Raw genomic sequence first — 7,706 nt, 5'->3', positions numbered from 1 at the left:
ACCATCGGCAAGATGCACTGCAGTAACTCACCAAGGTTCTTTAGCACCTTCCAAACCCACGACCACTACCATCTAGAGGAACAAGAGCAGCAGATACCTGGGAACCCCACCACCTGGAGGTTCCCCTCCAAGTCACTCACCATCCTGACTGGGAAATATATCGGCCGTTCCTTCACTGTCGTTGGGGCAAAATCCTGGAACTCCCTCCCTAACAGCACTGTGGGTGCACCTACACCACATGGACTGCAGCGGTTCAAGAACGCAACTCACCACCACCTTCTGAAGGGAAACTAGGGATGGGCAATCAATGCTGCTTCAACCACCGAGACATTCATCCTGGAGAAGAGTACGGTATATATTTTTTAAAGATCTATTGTCCCATGAATTACAAAGAGTCAAAAGAAAATGCAACAGATCCAAAATCTTATTAAATAAATGATTTATTTCCAGTCAGAAAGATAAATCTTTAAATATTTATATGTAAATTAATTTGAAAAGATTTAGTTAATTAGTTTGACATATTAATACTGCACAGACTGAACGGTACAGGAACATATGTAGCACAGAGTTTGAATGTTAGAAGCAGGACTCGACAAAATCTACCATGAATTAGAGAAACCTTCACAGATAGTGCAAACCTACAGGTCAGAGTGTCAGTCCTCCATCACCAGAGCATCCACAGGTCACATCTTCTAGCACGGACCACTGGCGACCTGTGGTTCTCCAATCTCGGTCTGCTAGAAGACTGATATCCTCCCAGATGGTGAGGGAGCTGAACCAGGAGGGAGATGAGACGCCCACGTCCAAAGCCAGCCTGAAGCGTCCTCACGGAGCCCAGTGACAGAGCAGTGAGGGGGCAGGTCAGAGCAGCTCTCCAGGCCAGGAACTAAGGAAGCGAGACACATACACACAGACAGACTTACAGACTAAGTCACCTACCCAGCATATATATTACAAATGTATACACACTCACAACGTTTAGTCACTATTTTGTTTTACCTCCCTAGTGTCCAGAACTATTCCCAGCCAGAGGTGACACAAGTTGGACCAGCCCTAACACTGCTCACTACAGATGGATTTGTACAGGTAACAGCTCAGGTAAGAAGGATGATGTCATTAAGGTGTGTTTTATAGGCAGGTTACAGGTGAGAAGAATTCAGCTGTTGTGTACAATGAACACTGAAATGTGACTGAGCAAATATCACAAATTAATTTCATTTCTCGGTTTGCACACATGACCTAGCAGAGACTGTCCAGGGCACAATCAGCAGCTAGCAGGGCAATGGCACTAAGCCAATGCTCATTTGGAAAGCCGGTCCAGAAACGATGGGCCAAATGGCCTCCGCCTGCACCATAACGATTCCGTGACAGCACTTCCCATCACCAGTCAACATCCAATAGGCAGCTGCCGGTGCAGAGAGTTTGTGTTCACTGGAGTTGACTTTATTTTTAAGTGAAAAATGTTAACATATAATTCTCCAGAACTGCCAGGCAGTTAATGTCTCAGGAAGTTAACAAAATTACAAGCTTCAAACAATTTTAGTGCTGACAGCTACAATTAGAGTTCCACATTTACTGATAATCAGAAAATCAAAACATCCAAAACGCTCACTGGGGTACGGGTCCCACACACACTGACTCTCACTGGGGTACGGGTCCCACACACACTGACTCTCACTGGGGTACGGGTCCCACACACACTGACTCTCACTGGGGTACGGGTCCCACACACACTGACTCTCACTGGGGTACGGGTCCCACACACACTGACTCTCATTGGGGTACGGGTCCCACACACACTGACTCTCACTGGGGTACGGGTCCCACACACACTGATTCTCACTGGGGTAAGGGTTCCATACACTGACTCTCACTGGGGTACGGGTCCCACACACACTGAGTCTCACTGGGGTACGGGTCCCACACACACTGATTCTCACTGAGGTACGGGTCCCACACACACTGACTCTCACTGGGGTACGAGTTCCACACACACTGACTCTCACTGGGGTACGGGTCCCACACACACTGACTCTCACTGGGATACAGTTCCACACACAGTGACTCTCACTGGGGTACGGGTCCCACACATACTGACTCTCACTGGGGTACGGGTCCCACACACACTGACTCTCACTGGGGTACGGGTCCCACACACACTGACTCTCACTGGGGTACGGGTCCCACACACAGACTCTCACTGGGGTACGGGTCCCACACACATTGACTCTCACTGGGGTACGGGTCCCACACACACTGACTCTCACTGGGGTACGGGTCCCACACACACTGACTCTCACTGGGGTATGGGTCCAACACACTGACTCTCACTGGGGTACAGGTCCCACACACACTGACTCTCACTGGGGTATGGGTTGCACACACACCAAATTGGGGGGGGGTTTAAACTAATATAGCAGGGGAATAGGAACCTGGGAGGACTTAAATTAAAACAGCAGGGGCATGGGAACCTATGTATGGGTTCAGAGCAGGGGCAATCAAAACCAGGAGAAAAATACAGCTTGGAGATTAAGAAAAGTGATAAGAAGAGAAATTAAGGGCCAGTATCAGATAGGGACAGAGTAAAAATATAGTAGCGACAGAACAAGGAACATTAGAAGGACTAGCCTGAATGTTTTGTACGTGAATGCTTGCAGCATTCAAACTAAAATGGATGAATAAGTGGAGTAGATAGATGCAAATGGATATGATATCGTTTGGATTACGGAGACATGGCTCCAAGGTGGCCATGGATGGTAACGAAATATTGAGGGCTATTCAGTTGTCAGGAAGGACAGACAGAAAGGGAAAAGGTGGTGGAGTTGCATTGTTGATTAAAGAAAATATTGATACAATATTAAGGAAAGATATTAGTACAGACGATGTGGAATCTGCATGGGTCGAGTTAAGAAACACCAAGGGACAAAAAACATTTGTAGGGGCGGGGACACAGAGCACCAAACAGCAATAGTCATGTTGGGAACAGCATTAGACAGGAAATCAGAAATTGCATGTGATTATGTGACTTTAATCTGCATATTAGTCACACATTAGAGCAGGAATTTCTGGAGTGTGTAGGGGATGGTTTTCTGGACCAGTGTTTGCGGAACCAACAAGGGAACCATCTTACACTGGCCATTGTGAAATGAGAAAGGATTAGTTGGCACTCTAACTGTGAGAGAATCCTTGGGGATGAGTGACCGTGATATTGATAGAATTCTTTATCAAGATGAATAGTGAGGTAGTTGATTCTGAGACCAGGGTCCTGAACCCCAATAAAGGGAAGTATGATGATATGAGGCATCAGCTGGCTCTGACGGACTGGGAAACATTACTGGAAGGAAGGTACAGACAATGGCAGCATTCAAGGAACAAATAGGTGAACTGCATTTCCTTATTCCTATTTGGCGCAACAATAGAAAGGGAACTGTGGCCAAACCATGGCTTACAGGAGAAATTAGAGATAGTTTTAGATTCAAAGATGAGGTATACAAATTAGCAAGAAAAAGCAATAGACCTGAGGATTGGGACCAGCTAAATATTCAGCAAAGGTAGGCAAAGGAATTGATTAAGAAGGGGAAAATACAATATGAAAGTAAGCTAGCGGGGAACATAAAAACTGACTGTAAAAGTTTTTATCAGTATGCAAAGAGAAAAAGATTGACAAAAATGGAGATAGGCACCTTACAGTCAGAAACGGGGCATTCATAATGGGGAACAAAGAAATGGCTGAGGAACTAAATTCGTACTTTGTTTCTGTCTTCAGAAAGGAACGCATGAATAATGTGCCGGAGGTTCTGAGAAACACATGTTTTAGTGAGGAACTGAATGAAATTAGTATTAAGAGAAATTGTTTGGGGGAAATTAATGGGATTGAAGGCGGATAAATCTCCAGGATTTAAATGAAAACAACAGGTGCATGGGAACCTATGGAAGGGTTCAGAGCAGGGGCAATCAAAAACAAGAGAATACAGCTAGGAGATTAAGAAAACTCTTCTTCGCAGAGTATGTGGTCCCAGAAATAGTAGATCCATTGGTGGTGATTTTCCAAAATTCTTTGGACTCTGGCATGGTTCCTACAGATTGGAGGGTAGCGAATGTAACCCCACTATTCAAAAAGGGAGGTAGAGAGGAAACAGGGAACTATAGCCTAATGGAGAGGGAAAGTTGCTGGAGTCCATTCTCAAGGATATCATCGCACAGCATTTGCAAAGCAGTGGTATAATCAAACAAAATCAGCATGACATTACTAAAGGGAAATCATGCTTGACAAATCTAATGGAATTCTTTGAAGATGTAACTAGTAGAGTTGACCAGGGAGAACCGCTGGATGTGGTTTATTTAGACTTTCAGAAGGTTTTCGAACAGGTCTCTCGAAGGAGATTACTATGCAAAGTCAAAGCACATGGGGTTGTGGGTAGTGTCTTGAGATGGTCAGAAAGCTGGTTGGCAGACAGGAAGCAAAGAGTTAGAATAAATGGGTCTTTTTCCGATTGGCAGACAGTGACTAGTGGGCCCTGAAAGGATCTGTGGTAGGACCCCAACTGTTAACATTATATATTAATGATTTAGATGAAGGAACTAGATATATTAGTGTCACATATACAACACTCTCACTGGGGTACGGGTCCCACACACGCTGACTCTCACTGGGGTACAGTCCCACACACACTGACTCTCACTGGGGTACGGGTCCCACACACGCTGACTCTCACTGGGGTACAGTCCCACACACACTGACTCTCACTGGGGTACGGGTCCCACACACGCTGACTCTCACTGGGGTACAGTCCCACACACACTGACTCTCACTGGGGTACGGGTCCCACACACGCTGACTCTCACTGGGGTACGGGTCCCACACACACTGACTCTCACTGGGGTCCCACATACACTGACTCTCACTGGGGTACGGGTCCCACACACACTGACTCTCACTGGGGTACGGGTCCCACACACACTGACTCTCACTGGGGTACGGGTCCCACACACACTGACTCTCACTGGGGTACGGGTTCCACACACACTGACTCTCACTAGCGTACGGGTCCCACACACACTGACTCTCACTGGGGGACGGGTCCCACACACACTGACTCTCACTGTGGTACGGGTCCCACACACACTGACTCTCACTGGCGTACGGGTCCCACACACACTGACTCTCACTGGGGTACAGGTCCCACACACACTGACGCTCACTGGGGTACGGGTCACACACACACTGACTCTCACTGGGGTACGGGTCCCACACACACTGACTCTCACTGGCGTACGGGTCCCACACACACTGACTCTCACTGGGGTACAGGTCCCACACACACTGACGCTCACTGGGGTATGGGTCACACACACACTGACTCTCACTGGGGTATGGGTCCCACACACACTGACTCTCACTGGGGTACGGGTCCCATACACACTGACTCTCACTGGGGTATGGGTCACACACACACTGACTCTCACTGGGGTACGGGTCCCACACACACTGACTCTCACTGGGGTACAGGTCCCACACACACTGACGCTCACTGGGGTACAGGGTCCCACACACACTGACTCTCACTGGGGTAAGGGTCCCACACACACTGACTCTCACTGGGGTACGGGTCCCACACACACTGACTCTCACTGGGGTACGGGTCCCACACACACTGACTCTCACTGGGGTACGGGTCCCACACGCACTGACTCTCACTGGGACCCATGGTGAGTTGTTAATCAACCTGTGTTACAAGGAAACACTCAGCTGGTCAGGCAGCATGTGCGGAGGAAGAAATTGAGTTGATGTTTCAGGTTTATGACCTCTCATCGTGTGGACTGTTGGACTGAAGGCAATTCACCACCACCTTCTGAAAAGCATTTTGGGATGGGCAGGAAATGCTGCCTTGTTATGCGGTTCATCAACTGCGAAAGAATGAAAATGATTTACTCCCTCCACGATTGCTGCCAAACCTGCAAATTATTTCATTTTGTGTTTTCATTTCAGATTTCCAACATCTGTAGTATTCTGTTGTGGTAATATTGGGAGATTTGATTAAGAATGCTAACTAAACATGATCTCGTCTCCCAACAGCTTCAGTCCCGAAAGGAGGATCTTCTCCATCCAGAAAAGATAATTGAGAAGCTGAAGAACAAGGACTCAAAGATGGGGTAAGGGTTATCAAATCTTGGTGCAGGGCAGTGTGGCGCTGGGAGTGCAGCGATACCGCTGCCTGTAACATATTCCCAGAACGGGTGGCGTCCAGGGCTGGTGGATAAAGGAATTGGGGAGAGTTACTTTCTTCCTCCTTTTGTCAGAAAGTTCAGAGACTGAAACCCCCATCAGCCTCCCCACCCCGGGCATCCTGCGCTGACAGAGACTGAAACCCCCCATCAGCCTCCCCACCCCGGGCATCCTGTGCTGACAGAGACTGAAACCCCCCATCAGCCTCCCCACCCCGGGCATCCTGCGCTGACAGAGACTGAAACCCCCCATCAGCCTCCCCACCCCGGGCATCCTGCGCTGACAGAGACTGAAACCCCCCATCAGCCTCCCCACCCCGGGCATCCTGTGCTGACAGAGACTGAAACCCCCATCAGCCTCCCCACCCCGGGCATCCAGCGCTGACAGAGACTGAAACCCCCCATCAGCCACCCCACCCCGGGCATCCAGCGCTGACAGAGACTGAAACCCCCCATCAGCCTCCCCACCCCGGGCATCCTGCGCTGAGCCAATGCTGCCGCTGACAGAAAGGGGTCCCAGGTGCTGCAGGGGCTACAAAGGAGGCTTCACATTTTTATTTGTCCCCTGGTCGTGTCTGCCATCTAGAAGCCAGGCTGTAGACCACAAACCCATCTTACATTGCTGTATTTCAGCCACACAGACACCTACAGTCTGATCCATTTATCTGGGGGTTTGATCAATGGGGCCTCAGAGTAAGTGAAGCGCTCACGTTAACCCAACAATTTCCACAGCTCTTCACTCAGAGGATGTAACCCAAACAGTCTCAATACGAGGAAAGCCAAAGGAGAGGCAGACGGGGAAAAGGAGAGGTTTTATGTTAGGGACAGAGAAAATTTGAGAGCAGAAAGTTAGTCTGTTTTATTCTTACAGTCACCACAACATGAGATTGAGGAGACAAGCATCTTTCAGATATGTGTTTGATAGAGTTTCATATCCACCTACCCATCAAACACTCCCAGGACAGGTACAGCACGGGGTTAGATACAGAGTAAAGCTCCCTCTACACTGTCTCCATTAAACACTCCCAGGACAGGTACAGCACGGGGTTAGATACAGAGTAAAGCTCCCTCTACACTGTCCCCATCAAACACTCCCAGGACAGGTACAGCACAGGGTTAGATACAGAGTAAAGCTCCCTCTACACTGTCCCCATCAAACACCCCCAGGACAGGTACAGCACGGGGTTAGATACAGAGTAAAGCTCCCTCTACACTGTCCCCATCAAACACTCCCAGGACAGGTACAGCACGGGGTTAGATACAGAGTAAAGCTCTCTCTACACTGTCCCCATCAAACACTCCCAGGACAGGTACAGCACGGGGTTAGATACAGAGTAAAGCTCCCTCTACACTGTCCCCATCAAACACTCCCAGGACAGGTACAGCACGGGGTTAGATACAGAGTAAAGCTCCCTCTACACTGTCCCCATCAAACACTCCCAGGACAGGTACAGCACGGGGTTAGATACAGAGTAAAGCTC

This window comes from Scyliorhinus canicula, chromosome 7 (assembly GCF_902713615.1).
Source record: "Scyliorhinus canicula chromosome 7, sScyCan1.1, whole genome shotgun sequence".
Taxonomy (NCBI): Eukaryota; Metazoa; Chordata; class Chondrichthyes; order Carcharhiniformes; family Scyliorhinidae; genus Scyliorhinus; species Scyliorhinus canicula.
Note: the sequence above shows the minus strand (reverse complement) of the source record.